Genomic DNA, 11,963 nt, shown 5'->3' with positions numbered 1-11,963 from the left:
CTACATACCTTATTTGCTTGTCTTATATAATTATGTGAGATAATTCTGGGAACATTTCTGTTTAACTTCAGACTGAAAGCAAACACCGTATGGCCTGCTCAGGTGCCACTTCTATCTAAATAATTAAAGTGACTGTCCATTAAAGATATGCAGCCTGATGACAAATTTCCTAGTCATGATAGTCAATCATTTAGGAGGTCAGCTCAACTTTTCCTGCATTTACTTTTCTGTAAATTATTATCTGGCCATAAAAAATGGTATTGCTGTCAGAACTAAGCTGAGATACTTTAATATGCTAGTGATGATTGAAACTACTGCAAGCCAATATAAAAGAAGTTTCCAGGAAAACAGATTTTCACATCTTTTTATCCCAAATCAGTATTTTTTTAAATTCATTGGTAATGGTTTAGCAATGATGACAAGATATGGCAGTGGTGTCTGACTTTTTGAAACGGTCATGAGCTTTCTTCCAATTGCAACAAAACAAGTACTTTAAGACTGGAAAAATTAATTCTACTGTCACTATTGCAAAAAATTAAGTTTCATTCAGTAGAGGGCATTCTTAGAGCATTTTATACAAAGTTGTTTTGGGGCAAAAAATTAATTATGAACACCTTTCAATGTTATTATCTTCCTTTTCATTCTCTGAGATTTAGGTCAAAATGGAAATTAGAAATGCTCCATCTCCCAGAGGAAAGAAAGTAGAGAAAACACTCTACTTTTTTTGTAATCTTTGCAGTAGGATTCTTCAGCTTTTTAAAACTGTGTTGCTCTTGCTGTAATTTTATTGTTTAGCAATCATATGCACTGGAATAGCCTAACTCATGCCCGTTATTTTCCTCTCTTGGTCTCACACTCATCTGGGTTCCTGAGGAGTCCCCTAGCATCAAGGAAATCCTCCCTACTTTTATCTTTCAGGAAAGGGTCACCACTGTTCTCAATTTTTAATACTTGCAATTGCTCAAGGGCCAGAACCAGACTATGGATGTTCCTCCAAGCCCAGCCTCCCTTCATTGGGCAGGTTCCTCTTCCTGATAACATCTCTGCTGAATGTAATATAGTAGCAATCTCCAACAGATGTTGCACTAATAGATGTTTAAAGAAGTATGAAGAAAGAAAATTAATCTTGTATAGAAATTAACATGCCTTCTGCAGTATGCCACTTGATGCCCCTCAGTTTGTAGTGTTTCCACCCAATTGTTTTAAGAGAGAACAAGTGAAATGAGGTGTCAGGATAGTTCCTACTTAGGTGTTCTAGCTGTGTTACTGAAAAGGTGAATGGACATGAAAATGGAGTTGAGACACTATTTCAAACAAAATGAAACCTAAACCACCAAAGAACGATTTGTGTGTGTGTTGCATGACAGCATCTTCTAACCCCCAAATCTTTAAAGTACTTTTTCTGATATAATTTCAGCCTCATATATTAATAAAGAAGCTTTCTAGATAGTTGGTCCTTTCTTCAGACTCTCCCAGTGAACCACCTTGTTTCAAATTGGCAGGCATTCAGAGTGCTGTTAACCGCTTCCTTTGCATAATCTACCTATCTGCCTACTTCTGAATTGCTTCAGACTGCAGCCTTCAAATTCCTTATTACAGCCTAACCTATTTTTGTCAATGTCTTTACTAAAGATTGCCCTCCAGAAGGTCAGGCATTACTTTATGAATCAATCATTGCTGCCCTTTTGGCTCATTAACCTCAATTTCCTTCATTACAACCAAAAAGCTTGTAAGAGTTGATCAAAAGCAACACAGCAAGAAGCTAATGGAGGAAAAGGAACATTCTGCATGGGTAAGTATTAGCTGTAACTGAACTGTTTTGGAGAATTTGTTCAATACCACAGAAAGCTACTATCATCAGACCACATCAGTTTCATTATCTGTCTTTTTCTGGAGGTGTCTTAGACATGCCAGAAAGAACTTAAGAGTGAAAATGTGCAAAAAAGATCAAATATGTAACTGTGTGTACACAATGCCATGGTCAGAACAGGAAAGGAGTCAGTGAGAAGGATTTGCAGAAGAAACGTAGTTTGATTTCAAATGCATTTTCTCTTACTTCGATGTATCTCCTTCTGCTTCTAAACTAGAATATAAAGAATGTGGTATGAATAAGGCTGTTACATAAATTGGCTTTTATCTTTTTTCCCCATCAATATGTCAAAATATGTCATATTGAATATGTCAAAATAGACATATTGATCACTATACTTTGCAAAATCTTTTGCAATCTATGACTAATATATATATAAACCTATACATATGGTGATATGCAAATGAATTATGCTTATAAATGAGCATGTCTGTAGATTGAAGTTTTGCACATAATATGTTTTCAATTTACTTTCTGAAATTAACTATGAAAATGATATGATGTGAAAGAGTCTCATTAATTGACGAGGTCTGGGGTGTGCTCAAACTTATAAAAAATAAATATCAAGCACGTCTGTGAATACATTTGTTGAGTACCTTGAAATTCATGTGATGTTTTAGTAAAACTGCCATTTCAATTCAGGAATTTCCAATGCAGAAATTTATTTCAAATCTGAAAATATATGTGCATTACAGTTTTTTAATTCCATGGTGAAATGAATCCACCTTTTTTTTTATATATATATTGACACTCTCCCTGTACACTGAGTTGCTGGTTGCAATCCAGGGTATTAATTTAAAAGAAGATATAAACCTTTTTTCCCACCATGTTTTTTAAAAGTTGCTTTGAAAAGGGGCCAGGAGCATTCTTATTTCAACCAATGAAAAAGCTATTTAATCAGGAGACAACTATAATGCTTTATTCTGGTATTCTTCACATCACTTTGAACAGGTGTCAGTGCTTTCCCAGTGTGCAAAACACAAGAGACTCACGTATGGTACGTGTCAGTGGCAACGGGGCAAACCTGTGATAAGAGGGTTTCTACTCTGTTCCGGTATCGCTGGGTGGTATTTCAAATGGCTCTGTGTTGTAAATCCTGACATTATAAATAACAACTGCAGCACACTTAATTCTGTACTGATTTTCCAGTCTAGAGGAAAAAACCAACCTTCTCAGCTTCCTATCTTATCTAGAGCTTTGATCCCCACTAAACTACTTTTCAGAATACTGAATGCACTGTTAATACCCTATTGGTTCCTTCTGAATACCTTTTACTTGCCTTCAAGACTACCTGAAGAATTCAATGTAAAGTTCATACACATTATTACTTAAATCGAAAATTCCTCTTGCAATTTGTTGTGCTCTCTGCTGTTGAACTGCACTGGGGACAGTTCTGCTTCCCTGTAAGCCAATTTTGCATTGTCTGTTCTAGACAAGATGAATTGTTTACAAAGCCTCAGAGCAGCAGTGCCTGAGCACCTTCTGGGTCTACCTTAAAGAGTGTGACTAGCACCTGGCACGTACTACTCGTGTCCTCTTCAGTGTCCAGGTTAGCAGTATAATTTCATAGAGTTTAAAGACTTACTCCTTGACTTTTGGGTACAGGAACAGACAGAAATCTCTGCATTTCCCAGCGCTGGCTGATCTGGTCAGCCTATCCTGGACAGGCAGTAAAGGCCTGTGATCTTCATCACTCATGGCAATTTGACGGCTGAGGAGAAAGTCACCTTTAAATCTAGAGCTATCAGTTGTTGCTGGGTCATGTTTATACCAAGTCAAGGACTTTTCAGTTTCTTGGGCCCTGTGAGCAAGAGGGCTGGAGGGGTACAGAAAATTGGGACTACAGCCAGGACAGGTGACCCAAGCTAGCCAAAGAGGTATTGCATATCATATGACATCATGCTGAGTATAGAAAGTGGGGGACGAAGAAGGAGGGGGGGACACCCAGCATTATGGTGTTTGTGTTCACGAGTAACTGCTACACGTGGAGTGCTGCTTTCCTGAAGACAGCTGAACACCTGCCTGCCGATAGTAAGTAGAAAGAAAGGAAGGAAGGAAGGAAGGAAGGAAGGAAGGAAGGAAGTAGTGAATGAATGCCTTGTTTTGCTTTGCTTGCATGCGTAGCTTTTGTTTTACCTATTAAAATCTTTGTCCTGGTTGGGTCATCTATGATAGACTCCCACCAGCATATCCGCCTTGTATGCCCTCTCCCTGATTCTTACACGTAAACATTCAACCTTGTTACTATCATTAAGGTCTGGGCAGTCAAAACACTCCATAAGTTACAGATCTGTCCCACTGCCTCTCCTCCTTTACTATTGCTTCTGAAGTTTTTGTAGTTATCTATTGCAGGACTCCAGTCACGTGAGTTATCCTGCTGTGTCTCTCTGATGGTGACTATGTCACAGCCTTCCTGCTGCACGGTGGCTTCCAGCTCCTCCTGCATGTTGCCCATGCTTTGGTGATCGGCACACATGCACTTCAGCTGTGCTATCGATCTTGTCTTGAACACTGGCATGCTGCCTCCAGGCTCATGTCTGACAAGCTGGGTTGTATTCCCTTTCCCCTTCAAATCCAGTTTAACGCTCTCTCAGTGAGCCCTGCTAACTCCTGATCTAGGATCCCTTTCCTGCTTTGACCCAGGTGAACCTGATCTGTTGCCAGCAGGCCTGGTGCTGCATAAACTGCCCCATGATCAAAAAAACCCTGAAATTCAGCCAGGGACACCAGGCCCGGAGCCAGGTGTTGATCTGTGCGATCTTCCGATTACACCCACCGTCATTCCCCGCAACTGGCAGGACAGTAGAAAACACCGTTTGTGCTCCTGATCCTCCAGCAGTCACCCCAGGGCCCTGAGGCCTCTCTTGATTGCCCTCAGATTGCCCTTATGTCAGTTTTGGAGTAACAACATATGCAAAAAGCACACAAACAGCATTTGCATTAAGATATGCAATATTATGTTTTAGGAAAAATGCAGACTGTTAAGTGTTACTACCATAAGCAGGTTTGATATGCTTTGGAATTAATCAATAGTCACCTTGAGCTTTTATGTCTGTTGTGTTCAGTAAGATCTATTAGGGGAATACGTGTAAAAATGTGTGTAGATTTTGTGGAAGTGCAGTTCTAAGAGGCCAAATATTGCTAATTAAGACTACCAGACTAAAAAGGGAGGTTTTATAGGTTGTTACTTGTATAAAGATTATCCAGGGCTGCGTAGAAAGCATGGTGGGGAAAGAACTTGTCATGTATTTCTGACAGGGTATGTGATGAAGGCTACAGACAGAACAGTAACTGCTGAATTTGCTGGAGGAAGCTTATATGATGAAAAGCTTTGTGGAGGACAAAAGCAAGGGATGATAAGACTAGCTGAGGTATGTAGAACAGAGAAACAAAGCAAAGACAGACATGCCTGCTGGTTGTGATCTTTTTTTTATTTAGGTTTTTGGTACATGCCAATGTATTAAAAAAATACAATCTAATAGGAAGGATAAAGTACTGAGCAAAAGAAGGCCAGGTCCCATGCTTTGTAATACATATTCTGTGTGAACTAGAGTGTATGCATCCAGCTGAATTATTCACTATTTATGAGACCTGAAGTCAGATCCAGCAACAAATTTTGATGTTTGTTTAAATATTGAATCATTCTTTGTGCTTCTGCAACCTATTTTATATGCATCTGTTTGTTTAAGGTAGAAAACACTTGTTTCCTTCTAGTGTGTAATGGGCACGTGGATATATCTGAATATAATGTGTGTGGACTTGTGCATGTGTGTTTTAATAAACTCTATTTAATGTGTGAGGAACATTGTCATGTAGTGTGTATGAGTCTGACTCATGGCCAGTGGGGGGAAAAGCCCTCCCGTTGAGTCATGAGGTTTGGAAAAGGTTCCCTTGCTTTCTAAACCCCTCCTCAGAGAGGAGTCTGGGTGCGGCTGGGGCCAGCCCAACTCTCAGACGTGGCCAACGGTTTAGCTCTAAAGGACACAGCTACTCAACAGAGGCAACGTCTGCCTGCCAGAGCCCTCTCAAGGGCTTTCACTGAAACAGTTTCACAAAGTTGGAAAAAAAATGGATGATCTATGAAGGCGACAGATGCAACAAATTGCTGTTGATAGATGCACTTAGTGCAACAATCAAGCTGGAGTTAAGAGCTCAGCGCTTTAGTTGACAGTACTTTCCCGGGTAACACCTGACCAAGTCAGATGCGCGAGTCTTACCAAAGAGGCGTCGCTGCCTGGGGAGGAGAGAGCTCCAGGCCCGTTGACCCGTCCGGTGGCTGCAGTTGTCGTCCTCAAAAAAGAGGTTTCTAAATGCCAGATGTACCTGATGGCAAGGTGGGACGAAGTCAGTTCTGGTGTGCCGACTGGCCCTTAGCAAGGGTTGTCAGTCCTGGAAGGTCAGTGGGGCCTGATGGTTCAGCACGGGGTGAGGGATTTGGTGCAGATGGGGGTCTTCCTGGCTTTCACTGGATATATGAGCCTATATATGACTTATGTACATTTTCCCCCAAGTGTTATATATTATTTGTTTTCCAAACAGTGTGTCTGCAAGTAATAAGAAAAGACAGTTTGAAGCAATTTATCAATCAGACTTCTGTAGGAGCTGAGTTTCTTGAGGTCAGATAATGACTTTTGTTTTACTAAAATTAGAACCTAGTTCTACCATCCCAGGATTTTAACAATAACAGTAACAACTTCTGTTTGTGGTGGGTTTAAATTTATTCACTAAATAACTTCTGTAAAATTTTAGACTTTTTTGCTTAGAAAGTAAATGAAATGAGAAGTGTCTGTTTCTAATTTGGTAGGAGACTGTTGTAAAACAAGGCAGCAGCAATGAGGAATATAATGCATCTGGTTGTAAGAAGCGTTAAAATGCAGATGAATTAGCACAGTGTCATTTTCTCAGACCTAATGTCATGAATCAGGAAAATGGTAGAAACTGTAATTGTGAAACTAAAATCTATTATAAAGCATAGGTTAATACAGGTATTTGGCCCTTTCGTGAAATATTAACTTTGAAATACTCGAAGCAGTGCTATGATAAAGCAATCTAGCAGAATATGAACAGAATTACTTAGGCACTGGCTAATAGTGTGTGTAAGCAAAGTTGGCCTTCGTATAATTTTGGGTTTAGAATATGCCTTTATATTAGATATTAAAGCATTTTTGACATACCATAGGGAAATATGAGCAGCTGTTAGCAAAGTATGGTGAGTGTGCATGAACCTGCTAATCATTTCTGGAAGGAGGAGGCACCTGTGTAACAGCTCTGCTGACCACCTTAAAGCTTTGCAATGTTACTGAAGCTGCAGTAAGATATAAAAAGTCTGATTGTCCCTTACCAGGGCTTTTGTCAGTGATAATTTTGTTAGCTCATGTTGGATGTGAACCGAATCATTCACTACAATGGAAGAAATTGCATCTTCTATGTCTCTCACCTATGGAAACAAATCCGACAGGTGAAGGCAAGTAATGGCCTGATATGTCCAAGGGTTAGGTGCTGCAGAGAAACCAGAAAAGTTGAGATCATCCAGAGTGTAACATGCAGAGGCATTAAAGATCTGTCCAATTTCCTATGGGAGTGTGTGAGGAACTGTAAAACACTAGACGAAGTCAGACACTAATTCCAAGATTTAGACAATAAAGCCATGTACAAAATATACATTAAAAACCAAAACAAAATGGGTAGGATCACAGATGTTGTAGAGCTATGCTATAAAGCTAAGCTTGTTGATTTGAGCAGTTACCAGAGCTGATAAAGTGCTAAGGTATGCAGGCAAATGACTAGGCCTTGGCCTGAAGTTTAACTAAATGAGCAGACCATGGGAAACAACTAGGCGTGACATGAAAAATCACTGGCCATAGCATTTAAGAAAGTGAGATGGTGCAAAGGGCATAGACAGTGCTGTGAGGGATGACTATTACTGGTGGGGGTAATGTGAGAGACAATCAGGCTTCAGAGATGATGGGAGGGGAGTGATGGGGACCTTTTATAGGGTGGAGTCTTGCAAGGCCAACTGAGCCTCAGTAACTTATCAGTAGCACTAGGTAAAGCCATGTTCACTTTGGTAACAGTATCAGAAATTCCAGATTTGGGTGCAGGTACTGCAAGACCAAAATCAATGGAGAAAAATAACTAGTGGCAGGATGTTTATTTGGGTGGCAATTACAATAGAGAAAGGCAGGGTTCAAGGCTGAGAAAAACAAGCCGGGGGAAATGGAGAGAAGTAGGATGAGAGGGGCTGGGAGCCAGCAACAGCCATGTCCATTGGGCTAGGGGAGGAGAAACTCCTGGATGTGAGAGAACCCTGTGCCAGGCTGTGATGGGCCAGGAAGAAGGGATCCTTTCAATTCCAAAGTCCACTGGACTTGTCAGCTTCCTTTCTGCATAAGCAGCAATCCATCAAAGTGAGGTAGCTGAATATAATAAAAAGTGACTTTGTGGTTAATGAAAGACTGAGATGGATCTGCTGGAATTTTTGCTTCTCAAATGTGTTAGCAATCAATAAGAAAACAGGAATTCATGCAGTTAATAAGGCTAAATGAGACAGAGACAAAGTATAGGGTAATAAATGAATGAAAGACTAGGTGAGTAGACAGAAAAGAGGGAAATAGATACACCATAAAATGAAGATGGTCAGTGATGTTTGTTGGTGCCCAGTAGCAGTAGCTCAAGGAATACATAATAAGGCTTTTTATAAAAGCATTCGTGTCAAACACTACAAGCTACTAGCAAACTGAAAGACAAATTCAGGAACATATAGCTGGAAGACAAATGGATGATGATGATGCAGAAGTCCTGCTGGGGCACTTAATACATTCATCAAACATGGCAGTGCAAAAGAAATAACCACTCGTCACATGTCACATGAAATAGCTTAGCAAAAAAAGAGATAATTTTTTTTTTTTTGTACTTGCTACCTATGGTGCATCATCACAGCAGGCTTATAAGAAAAGATTAGTCACTGCTTGATGTTCAGATAAAACACTAGCCGAGGTGTTCACAAAGGCTAATTTTAGACCTGCAAGATTAGGCATCCTCTCTTGTTAAAGGCAGGAGCTTGCACCTTCTGGGAGACAGTCCATCCCTGCATGCAACTAAATAAACCCAGTAAAACGTCACTATGCAGAACAGCTCTTCTGAGCACTACATACCCTAACCCTCCTCCCCTTCAAACCATGGTGGTGGGTCTCCAAACTGCTACCATGCTGTTGCCATTGAACCAAACCTGGCTGGTGGCTGGGATGGTGCTGTCTGTCATGGGCCAAAGTTACATCAGAGAGTGTTAACAGTGAAGCACTGCCTGTTGTGGACAAGTGGTTGAGGCAGCGTCCTGACCCAGATACTACAGGCACATGTCTTACCACGGCTTTTGGAGGACACCCAGGAAGATTAATTGTGGCTTCTATGAAGTAATTATCCTATCCGCAGCCTTTTTAATGTAGGGTGAAATTGTCACTAGTTTTCTGGGCTTTGACAGAAGAGTGAGTGAGTAAGACCTGTCATTCATCCAGGTCAACCTGCAGATTATACACTTTTCAGATCATAGCGCAAATGAGGAATAACCAGAATAAGACCCTGACTTTGCCTTCCAGGCATGCGAGAAGAGCATGGGATGGATGTTGTATCTCTTCATCACTCTCTTTCATCAAGTGTGGGCACGGCAGCATATTGGCAGAAAATATGGTATTATCCATGTAGGGTATTGGGAAGTGAGAGGAGATCAACCACTGCTTTCTCTATAATCTACTCCTGAGACAGCAGTGCTGCAAATTAGCTGTATGCGAGGGCTTGTAGGAAAGCTCCAAGCGTGCCAAACAGATATGCTGCATGAGACCTTTCTACAAGGCTGTTATGCTTGTGAATTTGATGTGGAGAGAACTTCACATATGCAATGGAGAACTGGCAGGGGCTTTACTCTCTTCAGTTGAAGAACAGGCTGATGATGCAGAAGACTTGAACTGTCTATGGAATGAAATGAGAATGGCCCAAATGGACATGTCAAAATGTTAACTTTACCTTACTGATTTACAGTGGCTTTTAATGAGAACTGAAGAAATGATGCATCGTGTTGTTACTGAAACAAATACATTAAAATTTATGTGCTGTGGAAAATGCAAGATTAAAATAGTGAGTGGTGATGTCCACTGTATGAGATGTGGTCTCTGTGCAACAGAATTAAAAAAGTATAAGCAATATATGGATCCAAAATATTTTGAACAGGTTCCCAACTGAGGACCACTTAGTCAATTTTTCCCTGGGAATGGAAGTTAAGCTTTTGGCTATTCTGACTCACTTGACATTGCAAGATACGTTTTAGGGTCACCGTCAGACAAAGGAAGACGAAGAAGAACATATCTGTTTTTCTGACTGGGATGGAAATGGTTGGTAAAGGTCTTAAGCCTTTGTGAAAAATGGCCAATATTGGGTCATTTTCTCAAGAGGAAGAGCCCTGCCATTAAAATGGCTGGACTGAATTACGTTGGGTGTGCTAGACACACAAAACCATGACAAAATATAGATGTGCGTGTGTTTGTGTGTGTGTATGCACATCCAACTAAAACTATACCCTAACTGGGAAACTTCCATGGAATTAATGTCCACTCATATCTATGCCAAGTCGTTTGTGACTTACAGAGCTTAATGCTCTGCTTAGATAACTGCTTAGGAACATCCAGAACTCACACTGTCAGGGAGTGTTTGGCTGATGTAAATTACATATTACAGAAAGTCAACAGCAGTGAAAAGCACCAGGAGCAGGAAAGGCTGCACATGGAGAATCCACCTCTCTCCCCCTGAAAAGGCCATCAGATAAGGAACTGCTTGGAGAACAATGAGCTGTCAGAAAGGCATCGTGGTCTAGCAATAATTACCGAACTTTGTCCACACAGACAAGAGAGACTTGTGACAAGTAATCCTTTTGGTTGTCAGATATACAAGCTGTGCACTCTCATCTCCTGCCTGAGACTCTCTACATGTGAGAGGCTCTCCATGACCCTCTGTGAGACTCCCATTGTCTCCCTTTCCATTAATTGCATGAATGACTGTTTGTTGTTACTTTTAGTTAGCATTGTTTCCTTTACATTCAATTAAAGCAGAATAAAAGGTACAGATGTGGAGATAGCAGCTGATACAAGGGTCTGGTCTGCTATGTGACATGTGACAAGAGCATTACTTTTCTGAAGGTTTCATATCTGCTTTCAATTGAACACTTTTACAAAGGATCATTATTTTTACTTGGAGTTCTAGTCACACACACCTCTATGTAAAGAGTCTATGTAAGATCTTCTGTGTTAAATTTGTGGGTTTGGGGAAATATATTCTGTTTCTGAATACATTTTTCTTTAGTTTTATAAAGAAGGTTTGTACTTCTGGAAGGCACGTTAATAAAAATGGAATAAATTTTGTTATCTCTAGGAGTTTGCGCTGAGTAATGAATTCAGGATTTTGGTATAACAGTACTAAGGATTAATATCTCATCAAATGGTCATTTTAAACCCCCCTTAAGCACTAGAGTGCTCTGATTCATTTAGTAATGGGGGAATAAACATTATTTATTCCTAATCACTTCATTGTTGCTTCAGTAGCTTAGAAGCCTATTTTTCACAGAGATTGCCATTTAGGCAGTATTAAAACAAAACAAAACAAAAAAAACAAACACAAAACAAATAAAAGAGCCCCAGGACACTGCTTCACCCCCCAAGTAAGATTTTTTCTTCTGGGAACAACTGACAGCACCTGTCTTCATGACTCTGTAAGCCCAGCAGGAGTAACCAGCTGTACATTCCCTTTGTGAGCCCTTAACTTTCTACCCTTACCAATGACTCTAGTTGTGACACCAAAGTGGAATACTCAGAGATTTGCATTAAACTGTGCCAGTTGTCTTCCCCCTTGACAAGGCAGCTGGCTATGGGCCTGATCAGGGGTCAAAAGTTGAATTCAGGAGACAAAACTGAGAACCAGTAAAGATACTGGCCATGGAAGCTGGTGGTATCCTTCTCCTTACTTCCTCACTGACATTCATCAGTCAATCTGTCTTGATCACCCCTTGTTTGCCTAACCTTAATCCTACCCTCCAAGCCATGAAGAAGCA

General features: G+C 40.4%; 1 long non-coding RNA gene across 2 annotated transcripts in view; it reads left to right on the top strand.

The window, feature by feature from the left end:
- Positions 1-1,519: 1,519 nt before the first annotated feature.
- LOC129785265 (uncharacterized) overlaps positions 1,520-11,963 on the top strand; it is a 38,791-nt gene continuing 28,347 nt past the window's right edge. For both annotated transcript variants that reach the window (XR_008749046.1, XR_008749045.1), the window contains exon 1: positions 1,520-1,792. This is a non-coding gene — a long non-coding RNA (uncharacterized LOC129785265). The remainder of the gene's footprint in view (positions 1,793-11,963) is intronic.

This window comes from Falco peregrinus, chromosome 10 (assembly GCF_023634155.1).
Source record: "Falco peregrinus isolate bFalPer1 chromosome 10, bFalPer1.pri, whole genome shotgun sequence".
NCBI classification, from domain to species: Eukaryota; Metazoa; Chordata; class Aves; order Falconiformes; family Falconidae; genus Falco; species Falco peregrinus.
Note: the sequence above shows the minus strand (reverse complement) of the source record. Positions and strands in the feature narration are given on the sequence as shown.